This window comes from Triticum aestivum, chromosome 2B, assembly GCF_018294505.1.
Source record: "Triticum aestivum cultivar Chinese Spring chromosome 2B, IWGSC CS RefSeq v2.1, whole genome shotgun sequence".
NCBI lineage: Eukaryota > Viridiplantae > Streptophyta > Magnoliopsida > Poales > Poaceae > Triticum > Triticum aestivum.
The window spans coordinates 494,916,560-494,942,882 of NC_057798.1; the positions used below are offsets into that span (position 1 = coordinate 494,916,560).

Genomic DNA, 26,323 nt, shown 5'->3' on the forward strand with positions numbered 1-26,323 from the left:
GTACTTGTCATTAGTATGCCGATGTCAATTTTATCTACCGGCCCCGCTAGTGTTTCTCCATTGAGTTGCTTCAGTCTAATGACAAAAAAACGAAGAAACATGAAACACTTATCAGATTATATCAATGCTATTGTAAAATTGAGACCACCAACAATTACTCTGGCCAAATAGCAATGAATCATAGTAAAAGCACACTGTAAAAATGAATCAAAATGTCACTGTTATTAGTACCTTAGTATCAGACTAGGAGCAGCAAAACACACTTGGATGATCTGGTTCAAATTTACTATAACTACGCAGTAGAATTACAGTCCTTGCTACACTGTAAATCATACAATAGATGCACTGGACAAAATATCATTAGTTTAAGGAGCAACAGAACAACTATGAGCCTAATGGTTCAAAATGTATTACACTTTGCAGAACAATTACATTACTTAAAACATTGTGGTAGAATACACTGCACACATACCAAATAAAGTAGTTTAGTACCTGCTGGGAGCAGCAAACAAAATTTAGCAAAAAACACTAGGAAAAAGAAACCATTTAGGACTAAAGTTGAGAATTACTATAGCTTTGCAGTAGAGTTGCATTTCTTGTGCCACTATGAATATAAACAAAATGCACCGTAAGAATAACAAAAATTACTAAATTGTTGCTTGGGAATTATAGTTTTTTTAGACTGTGTTATATATATAATAGTTTCTGAAACAACCTATATTGTACGTTACACAATTTATTTAAACTTTTGGTCATTGTCATGTTGCAGCAGATGTATCTCAGACAAGAATTAACGTTGTTGAATCTAATGAGGACTATATGAAAGAAGAGCCGATCGAACATCATAATTCTGTTGAAAAAGATGTCGAATCATATGATGTCTAAGAAATAACTACTAATGATAAAGAATGTTTCACAGATTGTGATGATGCTGATGTAGATGAAAATGAAGATGGTAAGTTTGCTCATTCCTTATTGATTGCAATATATGATTATTCATCATAGTAACATATAATTCGTGGTTCATAATGGTGGCAGTGCACGACAACTAGAAAAAGGTTCTGCTGCACACAAGGTATCTCCATAGTCTGATATACGAAATTACGATCAAACTATAGTGCTCCCATGTTTATGTGTGTTTACGTGTTGCTTTGTGAATGTTGTCCAGAACCAAGAAACTTATTTTGATCAGAATTTCAGTACACGGCAAGGGAAAATAAATGTTGCTGCACACAAGGTATATTTCCATTACCATATACAATATGTTCAAAATATATCGCTTCGATGTTTATGTATCTACTGGTCGTGTTGCTATTAGAATGTTGTTCAGAACAAAGATACTTCGCTTGAGAATGCCAATGTACGTGTGGGAGAAAAAACTTCTGCTGCGAATAAGCTAGTATCTTTTCGTACTCAGATACATATTTTGCTCAAACTATAGCACTAGCTTGTTTATTCATTTATTACCTCTACTTTGCTATAATAGTGTTGGCCAGACCAAAAAAACAAAAAAGCTGCTAATGCAGCCAGTAAGAGAGCTCAAAGTGGTTCGCTCAGTTGGTTGGGTGCCAGCGAACTACTTGTAAGACTGCTCAAATTCATTTAATATGTTCCCCTATTTTGTCTGTCTTGTCATGGGTGATGAGGATGATTTTGCCAATGGTAACTTTGATTTTCTCTAACATGCAGGAACTGAAGTATTCTTGAAGAGCCTGAAAAATCACAACTAGGACGTAGCTCTTGGTACAATTGTAAGTTGTGATCCTAAATTTAAACTTGATGGTGCTGGAATTAGAAATGGATTCTGGGCAGTGCATGTCGATATGGCACTTGTGAAAACTGAAAAATTGGTACGGAGTTGAAAAAACTGCAATACTCTCGGTAATGCATAAAAAACTAATATCTTGCCTCTATTACTACTTGCATCATGGCAATCTTTGTGTATTAACAACTCATTTTGTTATCTTGTTTGTAGATTCAAAAGAAAATGGATGACTATATGGTGTGTGGAAAGTATATTGCAATGATGATGTTGATGTTTCGGTTCATGATGATGATGATGATGGATGCTTTCAGTTTTAGTTAAGTTGTAGGGATGGCGTATATTGGATGTTCTTCCTCCTTGATTTTTAGTTAAGTTGTATGGATGCTTTCAATGTAAGTTTTGTTGTCAAGAAAATAGTCAGATTATGCATCACATTTGGATGATGTTCCTCCTGTAATATACACTATTGTAATCCAACAGTTCTATCTAATATATGATTTCTTCCCCTTTGAGTATATTATCTTGTTTTCCTTCATTTCAAATATATAATTATCACCATTATGTGGAGCATTAATTTAATCGCTAGTAATATATAACAACAACAACAACAACAACAACAACAACAACAACAACAACAACAACAATAATAATAATAATAATAATAATAATAATAATAATAATAAACCAACACTTGAAGTGTTGAAAATTCTTTGTTGCAAGCAATGGCATTTTGATTCTTGTACATTAAGCACCAACATATAGTAGTGTTGTAAGAGTCCATTTTATCTGTTGTAGTCCTGCACCGGTCCCTTTACCAACGCCAATATAAGTGTTGCATTATTCGCTAGCAACACTAGATAAGGCAACACATCCCAAACCGTTGGTAAAGACATCAGCAACGCATATATGGAGTTTTAGATACAGAAAAGGCGTTGCTATAGGAGGGGTCTTGTTGTAGTGGTACGGTGGCCCTAGTGGCTTCTTGGGGAGCAGTGTGCCTCCACACCGCTCCAACGGAGACGTACTTCCCCTCAAAAGGAAGGAACTTCGGTAACACATCCTCGTCTCCACCGGCTCCACTCTTGGTTATCTCGCACCTTTACTTTTGCAAGCTTACTTGTGTTGTATCCCTTGCTTGCTCGTGTGTTTGTTGTTGTTGCATCATATAGGTTGTTCACCTAGTTGCATATCTAGACAACCTACTTTGATGCAAAGTTTAAATTGGTAAAGAAAGGCTAAAAATTGTTAGTTGCTTATTCACCCCCCTCTAGTCAACTATATCGATCCTTTCAATTGGTATCAGAGCCTCGTCTCTTTATTAAGGACTTTGCCGTCTGAAGAGTATGGTTGACACCGTAGACGGTGGGGAGGAGGAGCACTCCGGTGTGAATCCGATCTTGTCTATGGGTAATGGGGAAACCGCGGTGTCCCGTGAGGAATTCAATGTGGCCTTGGACACATTGAAAACCTCCATGACAACCACGGTTGAAAGCATGTTTAATAAATTCTTAGAAGGACTTAAACTACCTACCTCGCCGTTGAAAGTGGGTGATACCGCTAACAAGGTGACGGATGCTAACTCCGACAAGGGGGAAGCCAATAGTGAGAAGGGTCCTTCTACTAGTGGTAGAAATGGCACCGACATCTTTGCCCATGTGGAACCTCCAATTTATGGAGGACCAATTCCCTCTACCCATTTAAATCATGCTGGTCCTCCTCCTAAGATTGTGAAAAATGAGGATTTTGTTTCTTGGGTGTATCGCTTCAAGCGTCATTTAAATCATGTGAATACTAATCTTTGGAGAATCATTGAAGAAGGTTTCTATCCACATGAACGAAGCAACTTCACCCCGAGAGAAGTGGTGGATAATCAATTCAATGAGAGTGCTCTCTTCATCATCCAAGATGCAATCCTTCCCGAAGATCTCCCTCATCTTCGACTTCATGCCATGGCCAAAGACGCATGGCAATGCATTGTGTCTCTCTATCGAGGAAGTGCTAGCATTCAACGCTCCAACTATGAAGTGGTACAAGATGAAGCCGATGAGTTTGCAATGAAAGAAGATGAAGAACCTCATGAGCTCTTTCGAAGAGTGACCAAACTCGCGGTCTCACTCTGAGATCATGGGAGCAAGGACACGGATGACAATTGGATCAAGTGCAAGTTCCTCAAGGCCATGATGCCCTACAACAAGGCCATGTCCTCTGTCATTGGTCAAAGACTGGACTTCCACTCCATGACCTCAAGTGAAGTGTTGGATGAGTTCGTTGCAATGAGCATCTTGGACAAGACCGCCGACAATGCGGTGCTCCGTTCTCAAAGGGCAAAGAAGCCCAACCTTGCTTTGAAGGCCAAGGTTAGTGTGGAAGAAGAGGAAGAAGAGGAAGATGAGGAGAGCAACCCCGAAGACACCAAATATGATTATTATGAGCACATGGCTCTTGCTTCAAGACAATTTTGGAGCAAGAAGAATACAAGACCCAACTTCAACAAGAACAACTCAAGTGGCTTCAAGGGCAAGCAACGAGTTAGAACTGGCTTCAGCTGTGGCAATGTGAGCCATTTCATTGCGGATTGTCCTTACGAGAAGCGGGAAGACAATGGTGGCAAGTTCATCTGAAAAGACAAAGCCAAGTCCTTCCCCAACAAGAACAACTTCACCAAGAAGACTCTTACTCGTGGGTTGGTGGTTCAAGAAGAATACCATGAGGATGACAATGATGATGAAAATGGAGAAGCAATGGCCATGGCGTCCGTTGCCATTGCTACCACTCCCCGGGTGTCTCTCTTTGATTCACCCAACGAGAACATCACCGCCAAGTGCCTCATGCCTAAAGCTTCCAACAAGGTAACCCCCAACATCAAAACCACCATCATTACTAATCCCTCCTTGGAGGATTGCATTGATGAACATGATGGGTCTAATGAGGAAGTGAACGAATTTGAGTCTTTTATGAGTAAGCTCAAGGGCAAATCCAAGAAGCACTTTGTTGCTCTCTTGGAACAACTTGGTGAGGCCAATGACATGATCGAGGCTCACGAAGAAACCATCTCTAAGATGGAAGGTCATAGTCGTGACTATGCCGATGAGATATCGGATCTCTCTAATGCTCTTGGGGAAGAGCGTGTGCATCATTTGACTCTTGAGGAGTCATACAACGATGACCATGCTAAGTTAAAGAAAGATCTTGATCATGCTCTTGTCGTGTCTTGTGTGCTAACTTCCGAGAAGGCTAAACTTGGGGTTGATCATGCTAGACTCAAGGAGTTTGAGGTACTTGACAAGGCCCACAAGGTCTTGAAGGGTGATCACGCTAACCTCAAGGAGTCTCATGCTCAACTCCAAGTTAAGCTAACCAAGGAAAAGGCCACCTTCCCTCATATGGTATTAATTGATAATGCATATGCTACTAACCCGTGTTATGAGCATGTGCATCTTGTGGAGGAGAATGCCAAGTTGAGGGATCAACTAGAGAAAGGCCTTGTGACTTGCATTCAAGGTGAGAAGAACCTCAACGACCTTTTGAGCAATCGAAAGGAAGTTGTGGCCAAGAAGGGAATTGGGTTTGCACCCAAGTCCAAGAATAAGAAGAAGAACGACAAGACCAAACGTCCTCCTCCTCTCAAGCAAACTTTTGTGAAAGAGGGAGAGGGTGCTCCTAAGGAGAAGAAGGAAAAAGTGAAGGACGTTGATGTCAAAAAGGGCAAAACCATTTCCTCCAACAAAGCCGGCGACTTTAACTCGTCATATGTGTTGTGCCGTGCTAGTGATGGACATGTATATGCTAAATTTTTTGGTTCTGCTTATGAGTACATTGAATGGTCTATTTGGGTTCCTAAGACCCTTGTTACTAACATCAAAGGACCCATTATTAAATGGGTACCTAAAACCAAGCATTGATCTCATGTAGGTGTTTGCTTCCAGTGGGGGATCATGGTTGCTCGGTAGTGGAGCAACAAATCATATGACCGGGAGCAAGGACTTGGTGGTGGACGTGCAAAAGATTCCATCTATGCCCACCAATGTCGAGTGGGGTGATGCCTCACATTCTAAGGTATTGGGTCTTGGCAATGTTGTCATTTCTCATGATATAACGATCGAGAAAGTCATGCTTGTTGAGTCCCTTGCATACAACTTACTTTCCGTTCGTCAACTTGCACTCATGGGCTTTGCCACTTTCTTTGACATTGATACCATGGCCCTCTTGTGGAGCAAGACTCTTAAAGTAGCCTTTGTTGGGCATGTCGAGAACGGTCTCTATGTGATAAACTTTTCGGAGCGACCCACTAAGACCGTGACATGCCTAATGGCTAAAGTTGACGTGGGATGGCTTTGGCATCGCCGTTTAGCCCACGTCAATATGAGATCTTTGCAAAGTCTTCTCAAGGGGGACCATGTCCGTGGACTAACAAATGTTAGTTTTGCCAAAGACCGTGCTTGTAGTGCTTGTATTGAAGGAAAGCTCCATGAGAAAGCTCACCCTCCCACGACCATCATCTACTCGAAGAGACCCTTGGAGCTCCTTCACATGGATCTCTTTGGGCCCCCATCATTTGATAGTCTTGGAGGTAGAAAGTATTGCTTGGTGATTGTGGATGATTATTCAATATACACTTGGGTATACTTCTTCAAGAGGAAGAGTGAGACTCAACAAACCGTCATCGACTTTGCAAATGAAGCTCAACGTCAACATGATGCAAAGATCTTGACAATAAGGAGTGACAACGGCACCGAGTTCAAGAACTACACCTTGGATGAGTTTCTTAGTGATGAGGGGATCGAGCATCAATATGCTGCACCATATACCCCTCAACAAAATGGTGTAGCGAAGAGGAAGAACCGAACGTTGATGGATGCGGCAAGGACCATGATGGCGGAGTTCAAGTCTCCATACAACTTTTGGGCCGAAGCCATCAACACAGCGTGTCATGCATCCAATCGGCTCTATCTCCGCAAAGGCTTGAACAAGACTCCTTATGAGATACTCACCGACAACAAGCCCAATCTCAAGTACTTCTGGGTGTTCGGGTGTAACTGTTTCATTCTCAAGAAAGGTGTTCGTTTGTCTAAATTTGAGGCTAGAGCTTATGAGGGCATATTTGTTGGTTATGCTACAAGCTCTCATGCTTACCGTGTTCTCAACAAGTCCACCGGACTCATTGAGGAGACGTGTAACATGGAGTTTTACGAAAATAACGGCTCCCAAGTGGAGCAAAGTGGTACTTGTGATGTAGGTGATGAAATTCCTCCCCAATCCATAAGAAGAATGGGTATTGGTCATATTCTACCCATTGAGGAATCCCTTGTGGCCGAAGGAGAAGGACAATGCTCCACTCAAGTGGAGCCATCACCTCCTCAAGACCCACACGCTTCCGAAGAACAAAGTGAAGGCCCTCAACCTCGTGAACAAGACCAAGGGCAAGATCAATCTCAAGATGGTGGTGAACCTCAAATGATGCCCAAGGTCAAGTTCTTCCCCTCGAGCAAGTTCAAGATCATGAGCAAGCTCAAGATCAAGAACAAGCTCAAGACAGCGCTCAAGATAATCAAGTTAACCCTCCTCCTTCCACATCCGAGGAGGAATTAGAGTGTCGTGCCGTGAAGATTGCTTCCAAACTCACCACCAAAGGCCATCTCATGGAGAATATGGTTGGAAGCCTAAGAAAGGGGGTAAGCACTCGTAGAAAATTAGCAAACTATTATGAACATCACGCGTTTGTCTCTTGTGTTGAACCCCAAAAGGTCTATGAGGCACTCGAAGACTCGGATTGGCTCAATGCCATGCATGAAGAACTCAACAACTTCGAGTGCAACAAGGTGTGGAGATTGGTGCCAAGGCCATTGATGTCTACCACACAACCTTCTTCTTGTAGACGTTGTTGGGCCTGCAAGTGCACATGTTTGTAGGACAGTGGCAAATTTCCCCCAAGTGGATGACCTAAGGTTTATCAATCCGTAGGAGGCGTAGGATGAAGATGGTCTCTCTCAAAAAACCCTGCAACCAAATAACAAAAAGTCTCTTGTGTCCCCAACACACCCAATACAATGGTAAATTGTATAGGTGCACTAGTTCGGCGAAGAGATGGTGATACAAGTGCAAAATAGATAGTAGATATAGGTTTTTGTAATCTGAAATAATAAAGACAGCAAGGTAACAAGTGGTAAAAGTGAGCGTAAACGGTATTGAAATGATAGGAAACAAGGCCTAGGGTTCATACTTTCACTAGTGCAAGTTCTCTCAACAATAACATACATAGAACATATGACAAGCCCTCAACATGCAACAAAGAGTCACTCCAAAGCCACTAATAGCGAAGAACAAATGTAGAGATTATGGTAGAGTACGAAACCACCTCAAAGTTATTCTTTCGGATCGATCTATAAAAGAGTTCGTACTAGAATAACACCTTAAGACGCAAATCAACCAAAACCCTAATGTCACCTAGATACTCCATTGTCACCTCAAGTATCCGTGGGCATGATTATACGATATGCATCACACAATCTCAGATTCATCCAACCAACATAAAAGTACTTCAAAGAGTGCCCCAAAGTTTCTACCAGAGAGTCAAGAACGTGTGCCAACCCCTATGCATAGGTTCCCAATGTCACAAAACCCGCAAGTTGATCACCAAAACATACATCAAGTGACACATGATATCCCATTGTCACCACAGATAATCACGGCAAGACATACATCAAGTGTTCTCATAAAGACTCAATCCGATAAGATAACTTCAAAGGGGTAACTCAATTCATCACAAGAGAGTAGAGGGGGAGAAACATCATAAGATCCAACTACAATAGCAAAGCTCGGGATACATCAAGATCGTGCCATAGAGGAAACACGAGAGAGAGAGAGAGAGAGAGAGAGAGAGAGAGAGATCAAACACATAGCTACTGGTACATACCCTCAGCCCCGAGGGTGAACTACTCCCTCCTCGTCATGGATAGCGCCGGGATGATTAAGATGGCCTCCGGTGATGGGATCCCCCTCCGGCAGGGTGTCGGAACAGGGTCCCAATTGATTTTTGGTGGCTACAGAGGCTTGCGGCGGTGGAACTCTCGATCTATCTTCTGTTTTGGAAGTTCTAGGGTATGTAGGTGGACCTCCGGGGTGCTCACAAGGTAGTGGGGCGCGCCCAGGGGGGCGCCCCCCACCCTCGTGGGCAGCCCGGGACTCCCCTGACATGCACTCCAAGCCCATCTGGTTGGTTTCCTTCCAAAATTAACTTCTCCAGTTGATTTCGTTCCGTTTTGACTCCGTCTGATATTCCTTTTCCTCGAAGCACTGAAATAGGCATAAAACAGCAAATCTGGGCTGGGCCTCCGGTTAATAGGTTAGTCCCAAAAATAATATAAAAGTGGATAATAAAGCCCAATATTGCCTAAAACAGTAGATAAAGTAGCATGGAGCAATCAAAAATTATAGATACGTTGGAGACGTATCAAGCATCCCCAAGCTTAATTCCTGCTCGTCCTTGAGTAGGTAAATGATAAAAAAGAATTTTTGATGCGGAGTGATACTTTGGCATAATTTCAATGTAAATCTTCTTACTGGTGATATGAATATTCAGATCCGAAAGATTCAAGACAAAAGTTCATACTGACATAAAAGTAATAATACTTCAAGCATACTAATCAAAGCAATCATGTCTTCTCAAAATAACATGGCTAAAGAAAGTTATCCCTACAAAATCATATAGTTTGGCTGTTGCTCTATCTTTATCACACAAAGTATTTAATCATGCACAACCCCGCTGACAAGCCAAGCAATTGTTTCATACTTTAATAATCTCAAACTCTTTCAACTTTCACGCAATACATGAGCGTGAGCCATGGACATATCACTATAGGTGGAATAGAATGGTGGTTGTGGAGAAGACAAAAAGGGAGAAGATAGTCTCATATCAACTAGGCGTATCAACGGGCTATGGAGATGCCCATCAATAGATATCAATGTGAGTGAGTAGGGATTGCCATGCAACGGATGCACTAGAGCTATAAGTATATGAAAGCTCAACGAAAGAAACTAAGTGGGTGTGCATCCAACTTGCTTTCTCACGAAGACCTAGGGAACTTTTGAGGAAGCCCATCATTGGAATATACAAGCCAAGTTCTATAATGAAAAATTCCCACTAGTATATGAAAGTGACAACATAGGAGACTCTCTATCATGAAGATCATGGTGCTACTTTGAAGCACAAGTGTGGTAAAAGGATAGTAGCATTGTCCCTTCTCTCTTTTTCTCTCATTTTTTTATTTGGGCCTTTTCTCTTTTTTTATGGCCTTTTTTGGGCTTCTTTGGCCTCTTTTATTTTATTTCGTCCGGAGTCTCATCCCGACTTATGGGGGAATCATAGTCTCCATCATCCTTTCCTCACTTGGGACAATGCTCTAATAATGATGATCATCACACTTTTATTTTTCTTACAACTCAAAAATTACAACTCGATACTTAGAACAAAGTATGACTCTATATGAATGCCTCCGGCGGTGTACCGGGATACGCAATGAATCAAGAGCGACATGTATGAAAATTATGAAGGTGGCCTTGCCACAAATACGATGTCAACTACATGATCATGCTAGCAATATGACAATGATGGAGCGTGTCATAATAAATGGAAAGGTGGAAAGTTGCATGGCAATATATCTCGGAATGGCTATGGAAATGCCATAATAGGTAGGTATGGTGGCTGTTTTGAGGAAGGTATATGGTGGGTGTATGATACCGACGAAAATTGTGCGGTATTAGAGAGGTTAGCAAAGGTGGAAGGATGGGAGTGCGTATAATCCATGGACTCAACATTAATCATAAGAACTCATGTACTTGTTGCAAAAATTTAGAAGTCATCAAAAACCAAAGCACTACGCGCATGCTCCTAGGGGGATAGATTGGTAGGAAAAGACCATCGCTCGTCCCCGACCGCCACTCATAAGGAAGACAATAAATAAATAAAATTGTGCTCCAACTTCATCACAAAGCGGTTCACCATACGTGCATGCTACGGGAATCACAAACTTCAACACAAGCATTCTTTAAATTCATAATCACCCAACTAGCATTACTATATTATCACCTCCATATCTCAAAACAATTATCAAGCATCAAACTTATCTTAGTATTCAATTCATTCAAAAGAGAGTTTCACATATCTTGAACACCAAGTATATTAACATTAAGCAAATTACCATGCTATTTAAGACTCTCAAAATAATCTAAGTGAAGCATGAGATATCATATATTTCTTCAAAATAAAACCACCATTGTGCTCTAAAAGATATAAGTGAAGTACTAGAGCAAACGACAAACTACTCCGAAAGATATAAGTGAAGATCAATGAGTAGTCAAATAATTGTGCAACTATGTGAAGACTCTCTCTCATTCAAGAATTTCAGATCTTGATACTTTATTCAAACAGCAAGCAAAGCTAAAGAAAACTACATTGCAAGGATAGCACAACTCATGTGAAGAAGCAAAAACTTAGGCTCAACCAATACTAACCGATAGTTGTTGAAGAAGAAAGGTGGGATGCCTACCGGGGCATCCCCAAGCTTAGATGCTTGAGACTTCTTGAAATATTATCTTGGGGTGCCTTGGGCATCCCCAATCTTGAACTTTTTGTGTCTCCTTAATTCCTCTCATATCATGGCTTCTCTATTTCTCAAAAAGCTTCATTCACAACAAACTCAACAAGAACTCGTGAGATAGGTTAGTATAAACCAATGCAAAACCTTATCATCTTCTACTGTAACAAATTACTAAAATTATTATCAAACATTGCATACTAAATGCCTCTGTATATTTAATACTCCTATCCTCAAATAGAATCATTAAACAAGCAAACATATGCAAACAATGCAACCATAACAGCAATCTGCCAAAACAGTACAGTCTGTAAAGAATGCAAGAGTATCAATACTTCCCTGACTCCAAAAATTATGAACTAAAATTCACACTGTAATAAATTTATCAGATCTCAATATGCAAAAAGATTCAACATTAGACCATGCTCTGAATTTTCTAGGGAATTTTTGCAACAGCGGTAAACTTTCTGTTTTCAAACAGCAACATGCAAACTAGCAAAATAAGCATGGCAAAGGCTATCCTTGACTTCTTTTATTGAAACTAAAGGTGGAAAACATTATTCTAACTAACAACAAGCAAAAACTAACAAAAGAAAATGACGCTCCAAGCAAAACACATATCATGTGGTGAATAAAAATATAGCTCCAAGTAAAGTTACCGATGAACGAAGACGAATGAGGGGATGCCTTCCGGGGCATCCCCAAGCTTAGGCTCTTGGTTGTCCCTGAATATTACCTTGGGGTGCCATGGGCATCCCCAAGCTTAGGCTCTTGCCACTCCTTATTCCATAGTCCATCGAATCTTTACCCAAAACTTGAAAACTTCAACCACACAAAACTCAACAGAAAACTCGTAAGCTCCGTTAGTATAAGAAAATAAAACAACCACTTAGGTACTGTAATGAACTCATTATAAATTTATATTGGTGTAATATCTACTGTAATACAACTTATCTATGGTTCGTACCCTCCGATACTACTCATAGATTGATCAAAATAAGCAAACAACAGAAAGAAAACAGAATCTGTCAAAAACAGAACAGTCTGTAGTAATCTATATCAAACGTATACTTCTGGAACTCCAACAATCCTACCAAATTAGGAAGTCCTAATAAATTTGTGTACAAATCCAGAGCAAAACGGATCAGATCAGAAGCACGTTTCTGTGAATTAACAAAACTAATTTACTGGGTGCAAAAGTTTCTGATTTTCAGCAGGATCAACACAACTATCACCGTAAGCCATCCTAAAGGTCTTACTTGGCACTTTATTGAAACAAAAGCTATAAAACATGATTACTACAGTAGCATAATCATGTGGACACACAAAAACAGTAAGGACAAATATTGGGTTGTCTCCCAGCAAGCGCTTTTCTTTAATGCCTTTCTAGCTAGGCATGATGATGAAAATGATGCTCACATAAAAGATAAGAATTGAAACATAACGGGAGCATCAGGAAGCCTATGACTAGCATATTTAAGTCTAACCCACTTCCTATGCATAGGGATTTTGTTAGCAAACAACTTATGGGAACAATAATCAACTAGCATAGGAAGGTAAAACAAGCATAACTTCAAGAATTTAAGCATGTAGAGAGGAAACTTGATATTATTGCAATTCCTACAAGCATATGTTCCTCTCTCATAATAATTTTCAGTAGCATCATGAATGAATTCAACAATATAACAAACACCTAAAGCATTCTTTTCATGATCTACAAGCATAGAAAATTTACTACTCTCCACATAAGCAAAATTCTTCTCATGAATAGTAGTGGGAGCAAACTCAACAAAATAACTATCATGTGATTGAAAATTAAGATCAATATGACAAGTTTCATGGTTATCATTATTCTTTAAAGCATACATGTCATCACAATAATCATCATAGATAGGAGGCATGCTTTCATCATAGTAAATTTGCTCATCAAAGCTTGGGGGACAAAAAATATCATCTCCATCAAACATAGCTTCCCCAAGCTTGTGGCTTTGCATATCATTAGCATCATGGATATTCAAGGAATTCATACTAACAACATTGCAATCATGCTCATCATTCACATATTTTATGCCAAGAATTCTATGTAATTCTTCTTCTAGCACTTGAGCACAATTTTCCTTTCCATCATTCTCACGAAAGATATTGAAAAGATGTTACGTATGAGACAAACTTAACTCCATTTTTTGAAGTTTTCTTTTATAAACTAAACTAGTGCTAAAACAAGAAACAAAAAGATTCGATTGCAAGATCTAAAGATATACCTTCAAGCACTCACCTCCCCGGCAACGGCGCCAGAAACTGCTTGATGTCTACTACACAACCTTCTTCTTGTAGACGTTGTTGGGCCTGCAAGTGCACAGGTTTGTAGGACAGTAGCAAATTTCCCCCAAGTGGATGACCTAAGGTTTATCAATCCATAGGAGGCGTAGGATGAAGATGGTCTCTCTCAAACAACCCTGCAACCAAATAACAAAAAGTCTCTTGTGTCCCAACACACCCAATACAATGGTAAATTGTATAGGTGCACTAGTTCGGCGAAGAGATGGTGATACAAGTGCAAAATAGATAGTAGATATAGGTTTTTGTAATCTGAAATAATAAAAACAGCAAGGTAACAAGTGGTAAAAGTGAGCATAAACGGTATTGCAATGATAGGAAACAAGGCCTAGGGTTCATACTTTCACTAGTGCAAGTTCTCTCAACAATAATAACATAGATAGAACATATGGCAAGCCCTCAACATGCAACAAAGAGTCACTCCAAAGCCACTAATAGCGGAGAACAAACGTAGAGATTATGGTAGGGTACGAAACCACCTCAAAGTTATTCTTTCGGATCGATCTATAAAAGAGTTCGTACTACAATAACACCTTAAGACACAAATCAACCAAAACCCTAATGTCACCTAGATACTCCATTGTCACCTCAAGTATCCGTGGGCATGATTATATGATATGCATCACACAATCTCAGATTCATCCAACCAACATAAAAGTACTTCAAAGAGTGCCCCAAAGTTTCTACCGGAGAGTCAAGAATGTGTGCCAACCCCTATGCATAGGTTCCCAATGTCACAAAACCCGCAAGTTGATCACCAAAACATACATCAAGTGGCACATGATATCCCATTGTCACCACAGATAATCACGACAAGACATACATCACGTGTTCTCATAAAGACTCAATCCGATAAGATAACTTCAAAGGGGTAACTCAATTCATCACAAGAGAGTAGAGGGGGAGAAACATCATAAGATCCAACTACAATAGCAAAGCTCGGGATACATCAAGATCGTGCCATAGAGGAAACATGAGAGAGAGAGAGAGATCAAACACATAGCTACTGGTACATACCCTCAGCCCTGAGGGTGAACTACTCCCTCCTCGTCATGTATAGCGCCGGGATGATGAAGATGGCCTCCGGTGATGGGATCCCCCTCCGGCAGGGTGCCAGAACAGGGTCCCGATTGGTTTTTGGTGGCTAAAGAGGCTTGTGGCGGCGGAACTCCCGATCTATCTTCTGTTCTGGAAGTTCTAGGGTATGTAGGTATATATGGGTGCAGGGGGTACGTCGATGGACCTCCGGGGTGCTCACGAGGTAGGGGGCGCACCCAGGGGGCGCCACCACCCTCGTGGGCAGCCCGGGACTCCCCTGACGTGCACTCCAAGCCCATCTGGTTGGTTTCCTTCCAACATTAACTTCTCCAGTTGATTTCATTCCGTTTTGACTCCGTCTGATATTCCTTTTCCTCGAAACACTGAAATAGGCATAAAACAACAAATCTGGGCTGGGCCTCCGGTTAATAGGTTAGCCCCAAAAATAATATAAAAGTGGATAATAAAGCCCAATATTGCCTAAAACAGTAGATAAAGTAGCATGGAGCAATCAAAAATTATAGATACGTTGGAGACGTATCAGCCATCGGGGAACCACAACGTCATTGGAACCAAGTGGATTTTCAAGAACAAGCAAGATGCTCATGGGAAAATCGTTCGCAACAAGGCCAGATTGGTAGCACAAGGCTACTCCCAAGTCGAGGGTATCGACTATGGTGAAACCTTTGCTCCCGTTGCTCGCCTTGAATCCATTCGTTTGTTGATTGCTTATGCTTCCCATCACAACTTGAAGTTGCAACATATGGATGTGAAAAGTGCTTTTCTTAATGGTCCTATTAATGAGTTGGTCTATGTCAAGCAACCCCCGGGTTCGAGGATCCCTACTTCCCGGATCATGTGTATCAACTCGATAAGGCACTCTATGGCCTTAAACAAGCCCTGCGTGCGTGGTATGACCACCTTACCGAGTTGTTACAAGATCGTGGATTTGAGGTGGGGCAAATCGATCCCACTCTTTTTACTAAGAAGGTCAAAGGGGAGTTGTTTGTATGCCAACTATATGTTGATGATATTATCTTTGGTTCCCCTAACAAAGCTTTCAATGAGGAATTTGCCGCTCTCATGACCTCCAAGTTCAAGATGTCTTCGATGGGAGAGTTGAAGTTCTTCCTTGGTTTTGATATCAAACAAAGAAGAGAAGGAACCTTCATCAACCAAGCCAAATATACTCAAGACATGCTAAAAAGATTCAAGCTAAGTAATGTCAAGTCGTCTTCTACTCCAATGCCTACCAAGTGCCAACTTGACATTGATCCCAATGGTAAAGCGGTGGATCAAAAGGTATATCGCTCCATGATTGGCTCCTTGCTTTACCTTTGTGCATCTAGACCGAATATCATGTTGAGTGTGGGAATGTGTGCACGGTTTCAAGATGCACCGAAGGAAAGTCACTATGTGGCGGTCAAGCCAATCTTTCGATATTTGGCTCATACCCCAAACTTTGGCTTATGGTACCCAAGAGGGGCAAACTTCAAGCTTGAAGGATATACGGATTCCAATTGGGTGGGAGACAAAGTGGATAGGAAGTCCACCTCTGGAGGGTGCCAATTTCTTGGTTGCTCTTTGGTGAGTTGGTCTTCCAAGAAGCAAAGTTGTGTGTCTCTCTCGTCCACCGAAGTGGAATATGTGGCGGCCGGTAGTAGTTGTGCACAACTCTTATGGATGAGGCAAACTTTAAAGGAGTATGGTGTCATTTCTAACAAAGTGCCTCTTTGGTGTGATAATGAAAGTGCCATCAAGATTTCTCTCAACCCGGTGCAACACTTCAAGACGAAGCATATTGAGATTCGGTATCACTTCATCCGGGATCACATTAGGCAAGGGGAGATCGAGCTCAAGTATGTCAACACTCATGATAACCTTGCAGATATTTTCACGAAGCCCTTGGATGAAGCAAGATTTCGCAAGTTAAGGCATGAGCTAAATATCATTGATTCGAGCAATGTGACTTGAACCCTTGCACCCCCCACCACACTCAACTTGTTGTCTAGTTTAGGTGTAGGCATGGACATAGGGGGAGTGTTGTTCTCTCAGTGAACTCTCCCTCCCCCCATTCTGCATAAATCGATCAACTCTTTCACATTAGCCATTTTTGATGGTACTTGTGCTTCAAAGACGAGTTTTGGTCATGGGCCCAAGGATAATTCTTCGCGGCGCCATACCAACTAACTCAAACATAGGTGGCTCCGACCACCGCCCTCTCCTTTTGAGAGGTAGTGTTGCGTGGTTGCTCCTTGTTGTCTTTCTGCCTTGGGTTGTGCGTGTTCTTGTGGTGTCTCTTGTGCTAAAAGTTTCCTTGCAAAGACCTATTTTTGTGTGTTGAAACCTGCTTTTTCTTGAGCTCACGGTACTACCGCAACCTTCTACGGTACTACCGCGTGTGGAGAGCACGGTACTACCACCCCCACGTGGCAGTAATTTTTTACTGCCGCCTGGGAGAGCGGTACTACCACTTTGGTGCGGTACTTCCGCCCGAGCGGTACTACCGCGATGATATGCGGTACTACCGTGGCGTCATAGACGCGTGGGGATAAGGACGGGCAGGGGGAGCTCTAACTCCCCATACCCATTCGTCAGTTTCCCCACTTCGTCTCCCTCTCTCTCCCTCGCTCAAGAACGGGGCCGACGTCCTTCGCCGGATCTCCGTCTCCGGCTGCTCTCCTGCGATTCCGTCCGGTGGGATCGTTCCCCACCATGTGCTCTTGCCATGGACCAAGGTCTTCCCCATCCCCCTCTCGTTTTTGTTGTTTTCTTTGTCTCTAGGTTTGTGGGGAAGACTTGTGTGTTCTTGAGTGTAGGCTAAATCTACGCAAGAGTAGGATGTAGGAGAGTAGTATTGCGTAGGGATTATACTTGTCCTTTTGTCCTGTGCTAGATTTGATCACCGTAGCACCACCGTGGTTTGGCGGTTCTTTTCAGATTCAAACTTTCGTTTGGATCTGACGCGGTGCGGTACTACCGCCCGTCTGGCGCGGTACTACCGCTTGTCCGGTACTACCGCCCGTTTGGCGCGGTACTACCGCACTCGCTGTGGCACTAAAATTTTACTACCGCTCCCACCCTGGTACTACCGTGACCTCGCACGGTACTACCGCGACTTGGAGCGGTACTAAAATTATAGTACCGCAGGATCTGGCAGTACTACCGTGGATCACATCTATCTCATGGAAACTTTCACGTATACTTTCTATGTGTTTCTTGTGCTTTGCTGTGGTCTTTGCATTGATCCTTTTGGTTGTCGTGGGTGTTTTTGCGTTTGTGTCTCAGGTGGTGGCTCTCGCCGTTCCAATCCCAGTCGTGACACCGACTCTAAGTGTTTGCGCAATCCAGGTGAAGCACCAGAGGGCTCCACTGCCCCCAAGCGCCATGTCAAGACATCCGCTAGCAAGCACAAGAACCCACTAAGGGCATGGACGAGATACCCCAATCTGAGTTCGTCCGTCTTAGGAAGCTCAACCCGTATGTGAACCCTCGTGCTACTGTCAGAGGTTGTGAGCTGTTTTGGAACAAGCAACAAACTCTCACTTATCTGGATGTCATCAAGAACAAGCAGAATACCTACGTGGATGTCAAATGGATAGAAATGCATCACCCGAGGAAGGACAAGCATCGTGAGTACTTTGGAGAAGCTATGGACTTGGTGGAGCAGTTTGGTATTGAACATGTGATCTCTTTTCACCTTGACTATGACCCTGAGCTTATCTGTCAGTTCTTTGCCTCAGTATACTTTCACTCTGATGAGGAGCGGAGGATGACCTGGATGACCAATGGTCGTAAGGTGACTGCTACTTGGAAGGAGTTCATGGACCTGCTCCACATTCCTGATGACGGGCTCAACACTCCCGTGGGTGTCCGCCCCCATGCTAATTCTGAGTCTGCTAACAAGGACAAGCTTCAGCCATACTATGTTGAGAAGGCGCTTGTAAATGGCAAGTCGGCGTGGGTGCTCAACTCCTTTCTGGATATCATGTATCGCATCTTCCGCAACTCATTGTTTCCCCGCATTGGTGACAAGGACAAGGTTCATGCCTATATGGTGGATATGATGCTCCTGTGTGAGGAGGCTCGTGTGTCTCAGACTCAGCCACTTGATGTCTCACACATCATGTGGTGTGAGCTTCGGTTTGCGGTGTTCAACCGCAAGGTGCCTATCTATGGGCCCTATCTGTTTCTGCTGATCTAGAAGACTTGGGAGAAGATGTTCCCTGGTGATGAGTTCCTTGCTCCAGACTGGATTCGACATGATCCCATCTGTCTCCTTGTCAAACCCAACTGGGCCAACACTACTACTCGTGCTGAGGCGTCTGCTGCTAGGGCTGCTGTTGATGAGGAGGATGCTGGCGCAGAGGATGTTGCTGAGGGCTGTGCTGCTAGGTCTTCCCATAGTTCCTCTGTGCCCTCATGGGCCAAGAAGCTGAAGGACAAGATGAAGACTCTTTTCTGCATGCAAGCTAAGGGGCAGTACAGGACTCACGTGGCATCCAAGGAGAGTCGTCGCCGGGACAAGAAGATCTTGCAGCTGTATGGCGAGGATGTGTCTGGCGGTTCTGAGGATCGCATCACTCCAGAGGCCGAGTGGATGGAGAAGCAAGGCTACATGTGGACTGATTCTGAGGAGGACGTCAAGGAGACCATCCCTGCCGCTGAGGAATCTGACGAGGATCGTTGGGTTGAGTTCCCTGCTTGAGCCACCCCCTGTGTGTAGGCGTCTTCTCTGCCTTTTTGGTGTCTCGATGCCAAAGGGGGAGAGAGTGTAGGGATTTGCGAGTCGTGTGTCGTCGTTCGTGTTCGGTGTGTTTGCTTTCTCTTTTGAACCTCGTTTCAGTTGCTTTGGGTTGCTTTACTTCATATGGTGTAACACATATGCACTCTATCTATCTTAGCGAGCTTGTGATATATTGTGCTATCTTTGTGCTATGCTCTTGCTTAGATGTTAGTTATCATGCCTTTGTCTCTAAAATATAGGGGGAGTGTTGATCCTAGTTTGTGTACTATGCAGTCCAAAGCATCCATCTAGATTCACACATCTAGGGGGAGCACGTCTATATTCTAGAGAGGAGGGGTTTACCTTTGCTCAATATTATCTCATCTATGTGCAAATCCCGTATTGTCATCAATCCACCAAAAAGGGGGAGATTGTAAGGGCATATTTATCCCTAAGGTGTTTTGGTGATTGATGGCAATGCTTTTGCAGACTAATCGTGTGCCTTGAGTTTCTCAGATGCTTCATCACTAGGCACGAGATGATTCGGTGCCCCTCGAAGACTATTGAAGACGGCGTTGTTCTACGTTTCTTTTTGGTGGATTTGAGTTGTAGGGGAGCCGTACTATTAAGAGGGGGTCCGCGTCGGAAAGGTTCGGGTGGAATCATCACGTACACGTTTCCTTCCTTGCCTCCACCTTTCCCTTGCACTTTGGAGCTTTCCTCGGTTATCCTCTTTGTGCTTTTTCTGACGGCTACTGCTGAACTTGCGGTAGTACTGCTCTAAGGAGCGGTAGTACCGCAAGCACCTGCGGTAGTACCGCTGGAGCCCACGGTAGTACCGCTCCTCTGGAGTAATAGTACTGTGGCTCCCTGGCCTAGTGCCGCTTCGGTACGGTAGTAGGGGCGGATGTAATTTTTTACATCCGCGCCCCCACGGTAGTACCGCTCGTCCCGCGCGGTAGTACCGCGGGTGCCCATGGTAGTACTGCTCTCCTAGAGTCGTAGTACCGTGGCCCTCATACCTAGTACCGTTGCGTCTTGGTAGTAGGAGCAGATGTAATTTTTTACATCCGCACCTCCACGATAGTACCGCGCTTCGTGCGCGGTAGTACCGCGCGCGGTCTGGTTCTGCTGAGTTACGGTAGTACCGCGCCTTAGCGGTAGTACCGCGTCGGATTTTTGCACTATTTCGTTTCCAGCGGAAGTAGGCACGGATGTGTTTTTATTCATCCACGCTCTTCGTTGACTAGAACTTTCCTGCCTTGCGGTAGTACCGCAAGGGGGAGCGGTAGTACCGTGCTCGCGGAAGTACTGCTCTCAGTCAGGCAGGTCCTAGTCTCTGCTGTTGCCGCGGAAGTACCGTGGTCCCTCACGGTAGTACCGCGGGGCCTTGCGGTAGTACCGCGCCCCTGAAGCGGTAGTACCGCATGTTGCGGGCTGGACATGTGGATAACGGTTGGATCTTTTCCTTAGCTATAAAAGGGGCGTCTCCTACCTCTAGTTAACCGCCTCTTCCACCTCTAAGCTCCATTGTTGCTCTAAGCTCCATTTTCGCCCGGTCTCTCTCCCTAGCCAATCAAACTTGTTGATTTGCTCGGGATTAGTTGAGAAGGCCTCGATCTACACTTCCACCGAGAGAGATTTGATTCCCCCTACTTATCCCTAGCAGATCTTGTCATTCTTGGGTGTTTGAGCACCCTAGACGGTTGAGGTCACCTCGGAGCCATACTCCATTGTGGTGAAGCTTCGTGGAGTTGTTGGGAGCCTCCAATTAAGTTGTGGAGATTGCCCCAACCTTGTTTGTAAAGGTTCGGTCGCCGTATTCAAGGGCACCAATAGTGGAATCACAGCATCTCGCATTGTGTGAGGGCGTGAGGAGAATACGATGGCCCTAACAGCTTCTTGGGGAGCATTGTGCCTCCACACCGCTCCAACGGAGACGTACTTCCCCTCAAAAGGAAGGAACTTCAGTAACACATCCTCGTCTCCACCGGCTCCACTCTTGGTTATCTTGCACCTTTACTTTTGCAAGCTTACTTATGTTGTATCCCTTGCTTGCTCGTGTGTTTGTTGTTGTTGCATCATATAAGTTGTTCACCTAGTTGCATATCTAGACAACCTACTTTGATGCAAAGTTTAAATTAGTAAAGAAAAGCTAAAAATTGTTAGTTGCCTATTCACCTCCCCCCTCTAGTCAACTATATCGATTCTTTCAACCGCTTACCCGTTCGTCGGTGATGAAATCCGCACGGGACAGAGTGCCCGATGGAGGGGGAATGGTGATGGGGGTTTGGACTGCGACCCGAAGTTGACTACATAAGGCGGCCGATTTGGTGGGAGGTGGCCCAATTCCTCCTGTCGTGGTTCTAAGTCTGACAGTAGAATGGGGGGTAGGTATGGAGAGGAAAGATCCTAGCTATGGAGTAGTTGTACACACGAGTGTTTAACGAGTTCAGGCCCTTCTCTGAGGAAGTAATAGCCCTACGTCTCGGAGCCCAGAGGCGGTCGCCTGGTTTATGTGTATAAGGATTACAGGGGTGCGAACCCTTCTACCAGTGGAGGGGGGTGGCTTATATAGAGGACGCCAGGACCCCAGCCTACCCACGTAGTAGAGGGTTAAAGTACATTAAGGCCGGGCGTTACTGGTAATGCCCTACATAAAGTGTCATCATGACCATTAAGACAACTTAATTACAGACCGTTTGGATACAGAGTAGATCCTGAATTTCTGATGGTCGAGTGAGTCTTCATGGTCGAGTGTCTTCTAGCCGGTCGAGTGGAGTCTCTCTTGGTCGAGTGGAGCCTCTCCTGGTCGACTGGAAGGTAGCTTCATCTAAGGATGTCCTTGGATATGGTATCCTAGATAGGTCCATGACCCTACCCTAGGTACATAACATCATCATTAGCCCCCGAATGGATCGAGGTTCGAGTGAGGAAGGAGTTGATGATTTCTCTGACTTATTTCCTGTGCTTTGATTATGTCGTATCTTGGATCGGCGATTTTTCTTTCGGCGTTGGCATCAACTTTTACTTCAATCGCCTTGATCCATTCTTGTCTTTTGTCAAGTGAACTTTTGAACTTTGGTGAACTTCCGAGCGACGGATCGCGGGAAAGATATCGTCTGATAGATTGATCTGCTGTTAGCGGATTTTGCGGGATCCGAAATTTGGGAAGCGCGCGAAGCGGGGCTGTCCGCGGCAATCGGATGGGATAAGGCGTGGACGCCTCGATTTCCGCGCCGCCTTTTTCGCCACAGATCGTGTGTGCGCGACTGTTTCGGGATGTGACAGGATCGCCCGGACCCACTCGTCAGCCACTCGGAAGCGCCCTTATATAAAGCACCGGGGGAGGGATTTTTGAACAGTGCCTTCCCATTCTTCTCTCTTCCCTCTTTGCCTCCGCCCACTGCACCTGCTCTCGCCTCTGCCTATCCACCCCTCGCGCGCTTCGTCGGCGATAATGGTAAAGGAGAAGACGGCGGCCCTAGAGCGTGCGAAGAAGGCGACGGCGACGGGGCAAGCGAAGGGGAGACCGTCCAGTCGGGGCGGATCTTCGTCAAGGTCCCGCCTGCCGAAGGGTTGGGTCCAAGGGGATTGGATCCGCTCGACCATCACCGAGAAAGATCTCAATGACCTGGCCAATGAGGGACTGATCTCCCATGGGTCAGTGAGGCTTCCGGGGACCGAGTGTCAACCGAAGCCGCAGGAGGGTGAGTGCGTTCTCTTAGCCACTCACGTAGACCGTGGTTTTTCTCTACCGCCGAGTGTTTTCTTCCGGGGGTTTCTGAATTTCTTTGGGGCGCAACTCCACCATTTCACTCCCAACTCCATCGCCTATCTTGCTGCCTTTGTGTCCATGTGCGAGAACTTCCTGGGTTGTCGACCACACTGGGGTCTCTTCAAGCACATATTCACCTGTCGCTCACAGATAGTGAAAAAGGCAAGTCCGGACGATGAGGACTAAGGTTATCTAGATGTGCGGTGGTCTAGGGATCCAGATGAGGAATAATAGTACTTTCCCAGCCATGACCCTTCCTGAGTCGGTCGGAGGGTAGCAGTCGACTTGGTTCTACTGCCAAGACGAGTCGACGCTGGGGCAGTCGACTGGTCTCCCTTCGTTTTCCGTGGACCGAGTGGACAAACCCTCTTCTCTGAAAGTGCTTCCTGAGGAGAAAGTCCAGTAAAAATGCTAATGGAGCGCGTAGTCCAACTCGTTAGAGAAGGAGTGACGGGCATGGATCTTCTAGAGGTCTTCCTTAGGCGGCGCATCCAACCACTTCAGTACCGAGGCCATCCGATGTGGCTGTATTGTGGGACCGAGGATACCACTCGGGTCCATCCAGAGGTGGTCAACGACGCCACACTGGAGAGGTGGGTGACCGCGATCACGGGGAATAAGGACAACCCTCGAGGGGCCAGGAGGATCCCACCACTCGACTGTACCTACACACCGGACACGGTATGGCCATTTATATCCAATCGCAATCTTGCTTTATTCATTCTGCTTCGCTGTGAATTGGTCGAGTGATCTTTGTCTTGCTTTGTTGCCTGATAGGCCACCACGGAGTTATACTCGATGCCCAATGGAGCGCAGACGCCGACTGAAGAGGAGGGAGGAAGTGGGGGCGAAAGCCCGGAGGAGTGGGATTCGGATGCTGATGACGATGATGAGGCTGAAGACTCTGATGAGGAGGAAAAGGAGGAGGAGGAGGAGGAAGTTGCACCTCCACACTCGGAAAGACGCTCGAAGCTTGTCCATGATCCCGCGACTGAGCGTGGTAAGGGGGTCGCGACCACTACCCAGTCGACCAAGCGCCCTCAGACTACTTCTCCGGCGCCGACTGAGAAGGCTCCGAAGCAATCTCGAGTGGCACCGTCGAAACCTGCAAAGGTCTTGCCGAAGATGAAGATGGTGATCCCCACTATCTCAGGGTAATGGTAGTCTTGAGTTTTCCCCGTTTCATGAACTTGCCCTTGGTCGACTCATGGGTCAATCGACTGACTTCCGGAACTGCAGCGCTGCTACTTCTGATACTTCGGCCAGGGCTGAAGACCACGAGATGGAGGATGCTGCTACCTCAAAACCTGGTATGACTCTTGTGATGCCGTTTTCAGTCGACTGACTTATTGTCTCTAATTTTGATTCTTTCTGCAGTTTCATCTAACATTGTTATTGACCTTCCTGACGACGATGACGAAGAACCACCACGGCAGAGGAGGAGCAAGAAAACGTCTGCTGGCAAGGCGACTCAGGATGTGTCGGCACCCGAGACGTTGGTCGTGGAGGGAGACAATGTCACTCGACCCACCGTAACCTTTGCGGTGCCGTTGACGAGTGCTCGCCCTTCGCCGTCGAGTGCTGCTCAACCCTCACTTTTCTCCACCTACCCCATTCCAGAAGACCAAGCTAGTGCTGCTAAAGAAGCAATACGCCAAGCGGGGGTCATGATGGAGCAAGTGAAGGCAATACGAGAAGCCAACCAGGCAGCCTATGACGCCAGTTCGGCTCTTCAGAGTAATGTTCAGGTCAGTCGGTCACTGCCTGTTCTGTTAGGATATGATATCTGAAAACTCTTCTTTCTGAAATTCTTAGAGTTTGTCCTCCACCCACTGGGTGTGTCGATTGAAATTCCGGATTAGTGGGGGCACGCTGAGTGCACCCACTGGGTGTAGTCCCCAAGGCTATGGTCGATTGCTGGCAGTCGACCATAGGCTTTAAGTTTTTTCCTTACTCGACTAGGTCGAATAGATTCATAGACCGGTGGGGGCACGCTGAGTGCACCCATTGGGTGTAGTCCCTGAGACTGTGGTCGACTACTGGCAGTCGACTATAGTCTAAAGAACATCTCCTTTTTTTTGTTGTTGGTCGACTGGTCGACTCTAACTAATGAAACTAGTGGGGGCACGCTGAGTGCACCCACTGGATGTAGTCCCCAAGACTAAGGACGAATGTTTGTATTCGGCCGTAGTCTTAGAAACGCTATGATTTTTCCTTACTCACTCGGAAGTGAATTGTCTTTGACATCTGTTGATTGGTTCTTCGTAGAAAGCCTGTGACCTTGCGGCTCGTTATACTGAGTTGGAGAACAAACACATTCAGCTCGAGCTCGATCTGAAACTGGCCCAAGAGAACTTAACGAAGGCGAAGGAGGAAGCAAAAGGTATGCTTGGTGAGGCCTTTGACGACTGCCTTTGCCACTTACTTGTTTCCGAATCTAATCTTACTGTAACTTTGCAGACAAAGTGAGGGATGCCCTGAAGAAGCAAGAGCTTGACTTGGCTGAGATGCAAAAAACTGCTTTAGAGAAGACCAGGGTCGCATATGAGAAGTTGGCTTCAGTGACCAAGCTTGAAGAAGAAAACGCCAATCTGAAAGCTGCTCTTGATGCTGCCAACCAGGAGGTCAGTCGACTGAAAAGTGACAAGACCACCCTGAATGACAAGGACAGTGAGTTGAAGAGAAAGAAGAACGATCTAGAGGCTTATCTAGGTGGACTCACCAAGAAATTGTTCCTCATGCTTGAAGGTAATCCTTTGTATCAAACAAATATTTTAACTGTAACCTCCGACTGTTTGTCTTGACTCGGTGGTTGTGCTTGTAGAGTTTTGCCAGAACTTTGAAGAGGAGACTGGTTGACTGGAAGTAAACCTGGACCCCATCAACTCTCCTGTGAAAGATGAAGTCACCATGAATGTGCTCCGGCTTGAATCTCGTGTTGCTGCTGTCATCGATTATCTCGCAAGGCTGAAGGTCGCAACTTCTCGCATCGACACAACACTCTGGCCAAGAGAGACACTCCGGAACGACCTCGAGTCCCTGATGACTTGACTGAATGAGGTCCCAAGTCGAGTGCAGGAGTGGAA

At 44.8% G+C, this 26,323-nt stretch overlaps 1 long non-coding RNA gene across 1 annotated transcript; it reads left to right on the top strand.

Annotated features, from left to right (window-relative positions):
• Nucleotides 1-711: 711 nt before the first annotated feature.
• Nucleotides 712-2,261, top strand: LOC123041483 (uncharacterized). The gene is made up of 4 exons (XR_006418530.1): nt 712-1,075; nt 1,169-1,237; nt 1,690-1,881; nt 1,976-2,261. It is a non-coding gene; the product is annotated as an uncharacterized lncRNA (long non-coding RNA).
• The last annotated feature ends 24,062 nt before the right edge of the window (nt 2,262-26,323 follow it).